The 15,365-nt window shown below is 34.8% G+C and overlaps 1 long non-coding RNA gene across 1 annotated transcript in view; it reads right to left on the bottom strand.

Moving 5' to 3' along the window:
- LOC108315460 overlaps positions 1-15,365 on the bottom strand; it is a 190,636-nt gene that overhangs the window by 37,402 nt on the left and 137,869 nt on the right. The window contains exon 3 of the long non-coding RNA XR_001829942.1: positions 1,870-1,974. This is a non-coding gene — a long non-coding RNA (uncharacterized LOC108315460). The remainder of the gene's footprint in view (positions 1-1,869; positions 1,975-15,365) is intronic.

The raw sequence follows: 15,365 nt of genomic DNA, 5'->3' as shown, positions 1-15,365 counted from the left end.
AAAAAAAAAAAAAAAAAAACATGGCCAAAAGTTTTTTATTAACAAGAGTCTTACTCCACATCATTCATTAAAATTAACTCAAATTAAGTATAGACTTGTATGTAACTGCAAATCTCTACAACTTTTGGAAGCAAACATAGGAAAAATTGTTTGTGTCTACTGCACAGCCAAAGATTTTGACAGAAGAAGCACAAGCCATGAAAGAAAAGTATGTATATATAAAAATTAGACTTTGTCAAAAGTAAAAATATATGCTCTTTAAAGAAAACTGTTAAAGAAAAGTTAAACCACTAAATATAAGGGAGTATTTTTGATATATACAAGTCTGTCAAAAGATCTGTGTCCCGGAAACACAGACACTTCACAAAACAAGACATAAATGGCCAATAATGACATAAAAGATGTTCAACATCTGTAGCCATCAAGGAAATTCAAATTAAAACTACAATATCTTACTATACCCCAGAGGTGTCTAAAGAAGAATTGTCTTGGGCCACACATAAAATATACTAACACTAATGATAGCTGATGAACGAAAAAAAAAAATTGCAAAGAAATCTCATAATGTCTTAAGAAAGTTTACAAATTTGTGTTGGGCCACATTCAAATGCATCCTGGGTCACAGGGTTGAATAAGTTTTCTATAAACCATCAGAAAGGCTAAAATTAGGAAGTCTAATGGTACCAAAAATTGGTAAGACATGGAGGAACTGGAAAGTCCTTGTATTGCCAGTGGAAACAAAATGCTACAACTATTTTGGAAAACAACTTGCTGTTTTCGTTATGTTTTGTTTTACAGTTAAACCCACATATACCATGTGACCCAGCAATTACCCTCTTAGATATTTATCCAAGGTAAACTGAAACACACACCCACACAAGGATTTGCATATGGATGTTCGCAGCAGCTTTATTCGTAATTGTGAAAAACTGGCAACAATCAGAATGTCCATCAACATGTGAATTAATAAAGAAATGATAGTTTATTCATATAATGGAATACCGTTCAGTTAAAAGGAACACACCACTGATACAAGTAACAATGTGGATTACTCTCAAAATTATACTAAGGTGAATAAAGACAAAGACACAACAGAATGTCCGTTTGATATTCTTTACATGAAATTCTAGAAGAGGCAGAACAGATCAGTGATTGCCTGGGGCAGGACTGCAAAGAAGCATGAGAAAAGATTTTGGCACGATGGAGATAGATTATCTCATGATTGAGGGTGTGGTTACATGAGTGCATACATATGTAAAAACTCATTGAACTGTACACTTAAATATGGGTGCATTTATTGTAAAGTCATGTGTTGTTTAATGAAGGGTATGGATTCTGAGAAATGCATCAGTATGCAATTGCGCCACTGTGCCAACAACATAGAGTCTACTTACACAAACCTAGATGCTCAGCCTACTACAAACCTAGGCTATATGGCATAGCTTATTGCTGTTAGGCTACAAACCTGCACTGAGTGTTACTGTACTGAATACTGTAGGCAATTGTAACACAGTAGTGTTTGTGTACCAAAACACGGAAAACATAGCTAAACACAGGAAAGTACAGTAAAAATAAAGCATAATCTTACAGGACCACCTTCAAATAGTGGTCCATCCTTGACTAAAATGTCATTAGAAGGTACATGACTGTATATAAAGTAAGCCTCAGTAAAGTTGTTTTAAAATAAGATTTAAAAGATCCTAAGAGAGGAAATCTATAACCGAGATCGAGACCTTTCATGATAGAATATAAATTCTCATTAAATGAGCAGAACTGTTTTTGAAGAATTGATGGTCTACCAGCCAGAAGCAACTGTGGTATTTAACTCACAGTTATATGATTTGTCTGTCACATGATGCTGTATCTTACCTCACTCTGCAATCCAAACCTTATCTTTATTTCCCTGTCTTAGATTGCCCAGTACACTAGGGAAAGACAGCATCAACATTAGGCATACAGATGATTTGTTAATGTCTATGGGAAAATAAGAAAAATTATAATACTATTCATTATGCAGATTATTATTATAAAGAGATTATTTGCATATTGATTTAAGTATATTTTGTTCCTAGGAATGTCATACGATCGTTCGTAGGAATGTCATATGATCATTCCTACATGTTTCTAATACTCAGGTTGTGAGGCTTTATTTCAAAAAATTTAGCATTTATATCCCACTCAAATATAAATTACAATTCTAGCTGAGTTCTAGAAAACAGGACAAAAAGGGTAATGGATATATTTTAAGTGATTCAGGTGGAGTGTATCAATCATAGAAGATATTATATATAAATAAAAGCTTTTGAACGTTAATGCCTTCCATTTCTGTTTAGTAATTCCAAACACTCTCTCTACTCTTAATATCAACTCAGCATATTTAAATTTGGCATTTAAAAATTGCTCACCATAGTGCCTTTAGTAGCTAAAAAGAATCCTGAATAATGAAATTGAGATAGCCAAGTGTAAAGGGGTCCCCAGAGAAACTCCAACTGGCCTGTGCATTGGGAAGAGTTCGCATTGGGTTGGATCCTCAAGAAGTTTGCGCCATTTGCATGGGGGGAGAAGCCTGGCCTCTCTTGTTCCAGGGTGGAACCTGGAATTCAATCTACCAGGTGGAAAGCCTATCCTAGCAGCACTCCCGCTCTGCTGAGAGTACCTGTTTTCTTTGTTTTCCTTTTTGCCCAATAAATTCTATTTTTCTCACCCTTCAAAGCATCTGCGAGCCTCATCTCTCATGGCCATGCAACAAGAACCTGGCTTTCAGCTGAACTGAGGAGAAAGTCCTACAACAAAATGTTGATAATAAATAAGGGATGCATACCTACGTTCCCTCTTTTGGTTGTATAGTTACCACTCTTACCACTTACCAGGATCATCCAGTTATATAAAAAATGTTCAGTAATGATGATGGTAATAAAGAATTGCACAAATTATTAGGAGATTAAATATGATAGATAAAGCAGTTTTTATTGATACTAGTGGTTGTACACATTTATGGAGTACATGTATATTTTGTTACATGTATGCACTGTGTAATGATCAAGTTAGGGTACTTGGGGTGTGCTGGGAATATTTTAAGTCCTCTCTTCTAGCAATTTTGAAATATATGATATGCTGTTAATTATAATCACGCTACTCTGCTATTGACCATTATTAGAACGTATTCCTTCTCACTAGCTGTATGTCTGTACCCATTAACAACCTCTCCCACGCACAGGCACACTCTTCCCAGTCTTCAGTATCTATTATTATTCTACTCTCTTTCTCCAGGAGATAGAGTCTTGTCTTTTTAGTTCCTATGTATGAGTCAGAAGATACAATGTTTGTCTTTCTGTACTGGCCTCACTTAGCACTTTCACTTAATATAATGGTCTCCAGTTTCATTCATGTTGCTGTAAATGACACTCTCGATTAAAATTTTTTTTTTAATTAGAGGTAACATTATGAGTTAATTTAAAAATCCAACTACAAGTATTTCCAGAAAAGATAAGAAAACCAATATTATACAGATAGATATTCAGGATTCATTTAATTTGTAAACCTACCTCCTGTCTACTTTAATATGAAAGCAGTTATATAACATGTAATAATTATGATAGTGTAGCAAAAAGGCCATTATCTCCATTTTGTAGTATTTATTAATTTCTCTAAGGAAGCACTGAACAAAGTGTACTTAAATGAAAACCATTTATGGGCTAGGTACAATGCCTTACGCCTGTAATCCCAGTACTTTGAGAGGCCAGGACAGGTGGATCACCTGAGGTCAGAAGTTCAAGACAAGCCTGGCTAACATAGCAAAATCCTGCGTCTACCAAAAATACAAAAATTGGCCAGGTGTGGTGGTGTGCACCTGTAGTCCCAGATACCTGGAAAGCTGAAGCAGGAGAGTCATTTGAATCTGGGAAGTTTGAGCAACAGAGACAGACTCCATTTTAAAAAAATAAAACAAAACATATACGAACATAATTTTGATACTTCACTAACATTCTGGGCTTTTGTAACTAAGTCATGGATCAGATATGATAATTCAGATGTTTTAGGTTAAATAAGCTCCATATTAGAACTGAATTGCAATGAAAATTTTCATAAGACCCTTTTGCTTATAGAATGGAATACGTAGCTTGGGTTACCACTGGGATCTTCTTTTCTTTAAACAAGAACATTCATCCACACTTTCATGGTAAACACCAGTTGTTGGCATTAAAATTGGTTATACAATACTGGAGCAAATATACAACCATAGAACACATGAAACCCATCCAAAAATGTTTATATTAAGAAATCATGCTTATAAAGAAGAGTATAACTCTGTAATATTAAAAAAAAAATCTTCAGGAGTAAAAAGCTTTCCCAGATAGACAAAGGAGCAATGCACGAAGTATATGAAGGAGAAGCTATTTAGGCTTCTGAGTCACTCCAACACTGTTTCATTCATCAGAAAAAGAGTTACAGTGGGAAACAGGCAATATTTTTTTTTAGATGGAGTCACATTCTGTTACCCAGGATGGAATGCAGTGATGTGATCTTGGCTCACTGTAACCTCCGCCTCCCAGGTTCAAGTGATTCTCCAGCCTTGGCTTCCTAAGTAGCTGGGATTACAGGTGTGTGCCACCATACCTGGATGATTTTTTGTATTTTTAGAAAAGCTAAGGTTTTACCATGTTGGCCAGCTGGTCTCAAACTCCTGAGCTCAGGTGTTCCACCTCCCTCAGCCTCCCAAGGGCTGAGATTACAGGCATTGTTGTATATATCATTTCATCACCCAGGTTTTAAGCCCAGTACCCAAAGTTATCTTTTCTGCTCCTCTCCTTCCTCCCATCCTCCACCCTCAAGTAGGCCCCAGCATCTGCTCTTCCTCCTCTATGTGTTCATGTGTTCTTATCATTTAGCTCACATTTATAAGTGAGAACATGTGGTATTTGGTTTTCTGTTCCTGCATTTGTTTGCTAAGAATAATAGCCTCCAGTTTCATGTCTTGTTTTTTTTTATGACTGCATAGTATTCCACAGTGTATATGTACCACATTTTCTTCATCCAATCTGTTACTGATAGGCATTTAGGTTGATTCCATGTCTTTGATATTGTGAGTAGTGCTGCAATGAAAATTTGCAGTCATGTGTCTTTATGGTGGAACGATTTATATTCCTCTGCTCATATACCCACTGATGGAATTGCTGGGTCAAATGGTGGTTCTGCTTTTAGCTCTTTGAGGAATTGTGCGACTGCTTTCCATATGGTTAAACTAAATTACACTCCCACCAACAGTGTATAAGTGTTTTTTTCCCCTCTGCAACCTCACCAGCATCTATTATTTTTCTGACTTTTTAATAATCGTTCTGACTTGTGTTGAGATGGTATCTCATTGTAGTTTTGATTTGCATTTATCTAATGATCAGTGATATTGAATTCTTTTTTCATATGCTAGTTAGCTGCATGTATGTCTTCTTTTGAGAAGTGTCCATGTTCTTTGCATACTTTTAAATGGGTCGTTTGTTATTTTCTTCTAAATTTGTTTAAGTTCTTCATATATACTTTGTCAGGGGCATAGTTTGCAAAAATTTTCTTCCATTCTGTAGATTGTCTGTTTACTCTGTTGACAGTTTCTTTTGCTGTGCAAAAGCTCTTAGGTTTAGTTAGACCTCACATGTCAATTTTGGTTTTTGTTGTGATTGCTTTTGGCGTCTCTGTCATGAAATCTTTGTTTGTTCCTATGTTCGGGATGGTATGGCTTACGTTGTCTTCCAGAGTTTTTATTGTTTTGGGTTTTACATTTAAATCTTTAATCCATTTTGAGTTGATTTTTGTGTATGGTATGAGAAAGGAGTCCAGCTTCAATCTTCTGCATATGGCTAGCCAGTTATCTCAGCACCATTTAATGAATAGGGAGTTATTTACCCATTGCTGATTTTTGTCAGCTTTGTTGAAGATCAGATGATCGTAGATGCATGGCCTTATTTCTGGGCTCTCTATTGTGTTCCACTGGTCTCCAGCTGATAAACAACTTCTGCAAAGTTGCAGGATATAAAATCAATGTACAAAAATCACTAGCATTCCTATATACCAACAACAGCCAAACCAAGAGCCAAATCTAGAAAGGCAATCTCATTCACAATTGCCATGTAAAGAATAAAAAACCTAGGAAAACAGCTAACCGGGGGAAAGTGAAAGGTCTCTACAATGAGAATTAAAAAACACTGCTCAAAGAAATCAGAGAAGAGACAAACAAATGAAAAAACATCCCATGGTCATGGGTAGAAAGAATCAAAATGGCCATACTCCTCAAAGCAATTTACAGAGTCATTGCTATTTCTATCAAACTACCAATGACATTTTCCACAGAACTAGAAAAAACTATTTTAAAATTAACATGAAGCCCAAAAAGCCCCAATAGCCAAAGCAATCCTAAGCAAAAATAACAAAACTGGAGGCATCACTTTCCCGACTTCAAACTGTACCATAAGGCTACAGAATGTCATCTAAAGATGTATAGTACACCTGGACAAATCCTATTTGTAATATAGATTAGCACTTTTGCCAAATTATCTCACAGTTTATTGTGTACTTAGTGGGTATTTTTTCAAAAATTAGATTTGCATATAATATTCCAAATGGTTTGTGTTCATTTAAAAAAAAAAAAAAAAAAAAAAAACTGTAAGTGGCTCTGGTGCCCTGCTATGATGAGGTGTTTCCAAAAGTCCTTGTAACTAAAATATGGCACTTACATTTAATCCCTTCAAAATGAATTGTACATATGTGAGTATTTGCATTAAACATAATTAGCTAACCACAAGCCTATGCTTATGTCTGTATGGTATGTGTAATCTGTTTATGGAACAGGGCAGATGACATAATGTAGATTTTGGCAAATAATCACATTCTCCTTCCACAAATAACATTTGAAATGATAAAAACAACATACAGATGAATAGCTCCCAATAGGTAAAATCGTTATAACTCACATTTGCCAACACGGCTTTAATCCCATTTGTTGGTCACATATTTTGAAAGGGAGATGTACAATTCTAGTTTATGGCTCCACATTTCATTTTGACAGAAAGCCACTCTTGGGCATCAAGGATTTGAGACCAGGAAACACTGCAGTTGGAAAGGATGAGAGTGAGAGATGCATGAGAAAGCTAAGTTCAGGAATGAGCCACATGCTCCAGGTTAGCCTTGCTAAAAATGCCAACACCAGGATCAAATGCACAGTCTCAACCTCATTGTGCCCACCTCCAAATCCTTTGAAACAGATTCCAATGATAGATTCTCCTTTCCCTCTCAAAAAAAAGAACGTCATCTAAAAATGTAGAGTTCTTTCTTCTCTGCTTCCTGTCACATGACAGTGTGGAAGCTCCTTCTACACATCCCCAGTGTAGAAGGACATGTCTCCTCCCTAGTTTTATTCAAATTGATGGATGTGTTGCCATTAATCACCAGTTTTTTTCAGTATATCGTGATAGGATCCCAACTACTGTTAAACTGAATTCCTAGTTACTTTCTCATAAGTTTCCCATGTCTTGAAGGCATTCTTTAAATACACATGCATGTCTTTCTGACTGTGAAATATTTCCTATTCATTCTAGGTAATTGTGAATATTTAGAAAGGTAAAGGGAAAGAAATTTTAAATCATTTAAAATTTAGAGATAACAGCTGTTAATATTTTTAAATTCATTTCTTTTTTTCTATGTATACACATTTAAAAATTCAGGCTCATACTTATGGATAATTGACAATTGAGATACAGATAATATTATAACCTATTTTCCAATGTCATTAAATATTCTTCATAATCTTCTAGGTATCTTTAGGGTCGTTGTCATGCCAGAATTGTGCTAATTGCATTGTAATTGTTTTCATTGTTGATATTATAATTAATAGCAATTTTTATACAAAAACAGTATCTGTGTTTCTGATGATTTCCTTAAGCTTGATATATCATTTGTCATGTTTTCAATGCATAGTAAAAAATGAAAAAGTTCTAAAAATGTTGTTTAAAAAGATATTTACTAACTCACTTAACAAAAACTCTTACTATTATGGGGTTGCATGTAAAAAATTGATTAATTTTTTTACTTTAGGCAATTTCTTTTTCCAAAAAGAATGTACAGTGACATATACTCTTAACTTTGGCCAGTGGATAGGATTCCAGTTCTCTTCAATCATTTCTTGCAACTACTTGGGAGCATGGTTATAATGCCAGGAGTCTAATTCTTGCAGGTGCCTGCAGGTTTCCATGCTCTAGCACTTCTATTCCCTGTCAAAAAGACATTGAGATCCTACCGTGAAAAAGATCAGGGTCGAAGTACAACATTATATAAGTAGTTTGCTTGTGCAACCTACTTGACTGGGTGAGATTGCCCTTTTATTTTAAAAGGAGATTGTGTCAAACTACTGTATAGAATTGTTGAGGTTTTAGCTAGACCATCAACTGGTACACAGTGAGAATTCAAATCACGTTAAATATTTTAACTTTAAAGATCCTGAAACATGGCCTGAGAGACATATAAAATCATTCCTTTATATTCAAGAGGCCATGGGATGCTTAGGAAAATTGAAGTAATTAGAATAGGGAATACAACATTATTAACTAACTGCAAAATGTACTTTTCTTAAGAAGATTAAAGAATCAGAGACTAGCGAGGATGTTAACAATATATTCTCCAACAAATTCTTTTCCAGAACATGTACTCCAACACACTGTTGTCCAGGGTGGTTAAGTGACTTGCTCAGGTGACATATTTAGTTTGTGTTGGAAAGAGGGTAAAAATTCACTTTTCCTAATTATCCATGTAGTGTTCTTCCCCTACACCAAGTTGCCACTTCAATGTCACCATGTGCTAACATTTTGTGTGTTTATTTTCATGAGGCTTCAGCAGATTTGGGGTGGTGGCCCAGAAATACGTAGTTTTAACAACCTCTTAAATGATTCCTTTCTGTGGACCACCCTGTGAGAAGCACTATTTTGAATGATATGGCTACTTTATTTCTTGCAGTTTTTATTTCCATGTGCTGACAAAATAGATATAAATGGAGCAAAATCTTTTTAAAAGCATGTTGATGTCTTCAGTTTCCAAATTGGTCGATTCCTAATTCCAGAGCTACGGAGAGAATTAATGTTGCTTCTTTGGTTCAGATCAGATCTGTTTCTTATCTTGCATGAGACTGTGAGAATTAAGTTATTATCAATATGGAAGAAAAGTGATAAACCCAAATTAACATGTATGCATAACTGGAAAATAAACTTAAAGACTTTCCTTTATATCTATCACCTGTATCGATTCTTACATAACACAACAGCAGTGGAGATGATACTTTCCATAGTACAGTTCACCACCAGACTTTTCCATGGTTCTTCCTACCTAGAACATTTTCTGGGGTTGCAGTCTCTGAATTGATGTTGAGAGAAAAACTTAAGGAAGTAACCACTAGCACTCTGGCGACCTCCAAAATCAGCTCTGCTGCAAAAGCAATGTAACTGCCTGATTTTCTACAAAATCTAAGGCCCTGAGGTGGAGGAAAGATGGAAAAAAGAAGTTTTTAGGATCAAGATAGTTTTCTAGACCCATGGCAGTGCCTCGGTCTTTGGACAATGTCAAAAAACAAGTTAAGAAGCTTCCTGGGCACTAAAAATATAGAGGTAAATTAAATGGTTTTTTTTTTTTTTTGTCTCTAAGGACTGACAGGCAACCAAATGAACAATGACAGTCCAGAGTAATGAGGGCTGTCATAGATAATGCATACAGTTGTGAGGAATATGATTTGAAATTGTGTCCTGGTTCTCTCACTACTGCGCTGTGTATGTCAAGTTAATTTCTGTTTCTGGATCTCATTCCTCAGCCATAAGGCAAGACGGGTGGATAGGATGGATTCTGAAGCCCACTCCAGCTCTAGTATTCTCTGGTTCTTAGTTATGGGAAGCAGTAGCAATACACAGCTTCAGTTAAATAGTCACCATCAAAGAAAGTGGAGCAGCACTCATGTCTATAGTGAGGGAAGGAAGAAAGCAGCCATCGAACCATGGCAGGTCCCCAAGTGAAGCATAGTTGGTGGGTATATTACAGATGTTGGAAATTTAAAAATAATATATGTCATGTATATTGAGATGTGAAGTCTCAGGGTAATTCAATAGCAAAAATTAATAAAGTTAATTTTTCCTGACTTAAAAAATGGTAATAAGGAAAAATTCTTTTCCAGAAAGGAAAAGAATGCATTTACAAGTAAAATAAAGCTAAAAGGAATAAAATGAACAGGGCTGATGGTTCTTAGCAATCACATGTTCGCCAGTCAGCTGTTTATAATAAGCTTAGACTTTAAATTGATTAATTATTTTATTGAACTGGCTTTTCTGTTGAAAATAGTTACATCAAATAGTGTGAAAATGGATCCAGATGTAGTTGCTTCTTTGAGATTATTGAGACTGTATGAGCAAATGGAAGATAGATCGTTTGATAATAGAAATAAAGATTAATCTTATGTTTAGAAATATCTGGAACAGTTTTAGCATTAAAGGTACAATATGTAAATTTTAAAAGACAATTAGCTTATTTGTAATATTGGATTGGTATTATCACTAACATTGGTATTATGATTAATTACTGAAGATTAATGTATTTGTGGTAATTCATTTTGCAGAGTTAATTAGTTATTTCTTCCTTCTAAAATATAGTAAAATATGTGTGGCATTTTCATGAGTAGCTAAACTTCATAAGGATGTTACAATAGGTCTTTGTTTATAGAGGCAAAAAGATTATGAGACTTTACAATAATTGAAGAGAGCATTTATTTAATTATAGATATTTTCACTATAATTTTAGAGGAAATACACAATTACATAAACACTGAATATAATATCTTTTTAATTTACATAGTGTGGTCTTAAATATATACTCTAAAATAAACCAGAGCCATAATTATATAGACTTTTGAAGTTAATGCCAAATCTTTTCACCAAATACAAGAATCCATTATTTTGTTTGTAAATATGTTATTATATCAACACTTCTAGCCACTAATATATGTTAAATTCTGGAGAATAACTATTTATACTTTCCTATCCTTTTGAAATACCTGCATAATTTCCCCTGGTTAATATTTTAGAAGAATATAATTGGCAAGTATTTTTAAAATATACTTATTATTAAGCTATATTCGAAGTTCTATGTGGAATACACTGCTTACAGTTTCGAGTTCATAAGGCTGCATTTCAAGAACCTGTCTTTCCACTTTTAACCATAATTGATACGCTTATTGTATTTAACAATTCTACACACATTGAAGTGATTTGTTTGTTCAGTACATATTGCTAACATATTTTGTACAGTGTTTTCTATAATCCATACTTTTATAAATACTGAATAAAATAATTGATTCACTTATTTGAATTTTCTATAGTATACAGTGGATCTCTAAGCATATGAGGATTTTTAAATCTTAAAAGAGTTTCTGGGGATTATTGTGCATTTCGTTTTTTAAAGATTTGATTCTCTCAAGCAGTCTTCATCATTTACTATGATTAAGCATGAGAATTCACACCTGAACTTATATGAACTCTGCCTTCAGAGAACTTAGAAATTAAGGGTAAATAGGACACATGCACCATCAAATAAGACAGAAAGAAAATAAAAAGTCGTATGTTTTATAACAGAGAAATAAACAAATTCAGAAAAGATGAAACTGTAAAAAGAGACTCAAGACCCTTTGTTTCTTATCTACCTCTCATGATTTTTACAGTTTCATCTTTTCTGAATTATCTGTCACCTATTTTCAGCACTGGATACCATCTATGGCTTCCACTTGTAACCCTTTCTCCACTTGACTTTCAGGGTGGCACACACACATGGTTTTCTTCTAACTTTCCATTGTCTTCTTCTTAGTATCTTTTACTGTTTCTCCTCATTATCTGACCTCTTCACTGAATCCCAGGACTCAATTCTTAGATCACTTTATATTGCTGTCCATTCTCACTCCCATGATTCTCTTATCCAATCTCTTTGCTTTAAAGGTCATCTTTACTTTGATGGCTCCAGCCTGCAACCCCATCTCATTATCCTACAGCCTAGCTGATAAGGTTGCCAGATTTAACAAATAAAAATACAAGTAAAATGGGTATGTTGGACAACAAATGAATAATTTTTAGTATAAGTGTGTACCATTATATATCTGGGATATACTTATATTAAGCCATTTTTTAATATGAAATTTTAACTTCACTGATCATCCTGTATTTTATCTGATAAGACTACTACCTAACATCTCCAATTTGATGTCCAAAAAAAGTCCCAAATGTAAAATATCCTGAATTTTGCTCCAAACATTCCAACAAACATCATTTTTTCTTGTAATCATCCTTGTCTCAGATAAAGGCAACTCCATTCTTCCAATTTCTCAGAACAAAAACAATTGTCTTGACTTTTATGTTACCCTCACATATACAGTGGATCCTGTGTATGAAATCCATCATACATGGATCCATCATCACATCTCATTATGTCTAACCTCAAATACCACATGTTCAGAATTTGGCCTTTTCTCATGGCCCTACTGCAGCTACCTTGGCCCAAGTTGCCACTGTCTCATCTCCTAATCGTCTCTCTGCTTCAGCCTCTGGCTCCTCTCAGCATGTTTTCAAAACAGCAACTAAACTACATAAATGGATGGGTAAGGACAGGTGCCACTATAAAGGATGCAACTGCTTCAGAAGATAGCGCCAACCTTGGGTACAAAACCTTTAGAAATAAAAACATGCGTATTTGAATCTTGTCCAGGTTGTTTTTAATAACTTTTCAACTAGTAAAACTTTGCCACCCACTAAAAGTTTCTCTCTCAAGGCTGACGCTAGGAAGATAAGCTGTCATTATATAGCCCTTGTTTGCATTCCTGAAGTCACGTCACACTGTAGGAAATGTTCCCAAAAGTCGTGGCTGCATAACCAAAGCTGAACTCTTTCAAAATTTGAGAAATTTTAAAAGGTCAACAATTAAAATAGCTATTAAATGCTACTTTCTGCTGTTTTTCTATGTAATAACAATAGATAACACTTATTTAGAATTTACAATGTGCCAGACTCTGCTCTAAGAATTTTATGTAGACTTTGTACTACTGTATCATTATTTGCCAATGAAGAATAGAAAGATGAAGTGACTTGCTCAGGTAACACAGTGAGGGCCAGGGATCCAGATCCAGCCGTATAACCTTGGAGGCCCCACTCTTAACCATCAGACTATACACATGTAGCTCCAGCAAGTAAGGAGCTCCTTCACCTGAGCTGTTTAGAGTCTTGTTTTGTTTTGTTTTGTTTTGTTTTTCTTCTTTTAATTATTTAGAGTTCTTATTTTTCTGGACATTCTTATAGCAATAGTTTTCTCTGTTACCAGAAAAACAAGATGTAAATAAACTTGAAAATATAAATTGGCTATTGAAATTCATACACCCAAGCACACACATATACACATTCCCAGAATATGAAAAGGCTATTATGTTGACATCTATAGCCCAACCTGCAGAGATAATGTTTGGAAGATTAGAACTTAGTAATTATGCTTTTCTGACACTCCTTGAAATCATGTTGGTTAAACAATTAAAGTATATTCTGAAGCCCAACAGTTATTACTGATGAGTTAAATATCATGGCTTAGTATTGTGAGGGGGTCTCTCCTGTGATGCTTAAGAGGCTTATGCAGCTGTTCTGTGGCTCTTTCCGAATCTCAGAACCCCAAAAAGGCTGGCAAAGCCCCCTGATGGAAGCCATCCACAGATGAGCACTGCATTCCTCACAGCCTTTATTAGTCACATAGGAGAGACTTTTCCAACATGAACAGGCAAAGTAAAAAAATCTCATCAGCAAAGATGAGTCAGAAATTCTCGAGTTTAATTCTGACTGTGCTCATCATCTGGCCATAGGAAAGTTAATCATCACTTAAGGCCACAAGATTTCTTTGCGAGATTAGTTCACAGCATTATTCATAGATCTGTTACACAGTGATAACACAGTAATGTGGAAATGGCCGTGTGGGTATTTTCAGATAGGATTAGTTTATTTTTAATAAACGGAACTAGACTTTAGAAATCCAGTTCTTTTCGATGTAATTTCACCCCAGAGGGCTGAGAGAAAATGTTATATATTTCATGTCAAAATATTAAGTTAATTCACTTAAAAAACAGAAATAGTCAAACTAATATTTTGGGGACTTCATGATAGCAGAACAACTAATTAGTAGACTGGTTTCTGTTTACTTTTCAACTCACTAATATATATTCTTTTGGAAAATAAAGGGATGATGATTATTACATTGGCTAGCCTGAAATAATTGTCTGATTTTTTAACTAAACTGAACACATACCCCATTTTTTTTAACCTTATAGTAAAATCAGGAGTTGATAAATGAAATCATTAAACAATTATGAAGTTATCCTCAATATTTCTGTTTCCAAAACGAGAAACTTTGGCAACACACAAGAGAAGATTAAAAATCAAAACAAATACTAAACAAATAAGCAAAATTAGAAAAACATCATTGCCACATACAACACAATATATGGTTACTGCACCAGACATTTGCTTATCACTCAGCATCACTGGTGTCTAGTGAGAAATGTTTGCTTTCCTGACAAAACACTCTAAAGAATGCATAAGGCAAAGTCTTTGCAAAGATTCTATGCAATATTTAATGAATGTCACCTACAGTAAAATGAATCCCACTTTAGACCAAAGCAAATTATCTGCTTAAATCAGTATTTACATTGATAGACATTGTTATAAGTGTTTATACTCAGTTGTAAAAAAAAAAAAAAAAACAAAAGTTTCTATGTAATGAAATGAAAAGTGTGTCTTAGCATGAGAACTTATTTAAGTGTGATTGTATTAAAATATATTTAAAAATTGTTTGGTTCTTTAAGCAGTGGAAGTCAATTTCCTTCCTTTTGAGATTAGGCTATATAGAGACTTGCTTCTAATGAGTAGAATACAGCAGAAGTGGTGGTATGAAGTATCCAAGAATAAACTCTAAAAGGGCACTGTGCTTCCTCCTCGGTTCTTCTGTATTACACAGTAGGGAGGAATCAGCTGCCATGCTGTGAGAACACTCACCCAACCCTATGTAGATATTTATATTTGAAGAACTGAAATCTCATGCCAAAGCCAACAAAGAAGTGAGGGCTTCTGACAACAGCTACATGAGAGCACCATCTTGGAAGTGGGTTGTTCAACCCCCACCAAGCTATTGGATGAGCATAGCCTTAACTAACATCTGCAGGCAGCCTCATGACCTATCTAAGCCAGACTGCCCTGCTACACCACACCTGAATTCCCGCCCACGTAAATTGTCAATTAATAAGTGCTTATTGTTTTAAGCTGCTAGTTTTGGGG

The sequence above is a fragment of the Cebus imitator genome, unplaced genomic scaffold, assembly GCF_001604975.1.
Source record: "Cebus imitator isolate Cc_AM_T3 unplaced genomic scaffold, Cebus_imitator-1.0 Scaffold9, whole genome shotgun sequence".
NCBI classification, from domain to species: Eukaryota; Metazoa; Chordata; class Mammalia; order Primates; family Cebidae; genus Cebus; species Cebus imitator.
The sequence above is the reverse complement of the archived record's forward strand: the minus strand, read 5'-3'. Positions and strand labels throughout refer to the sequence as shown.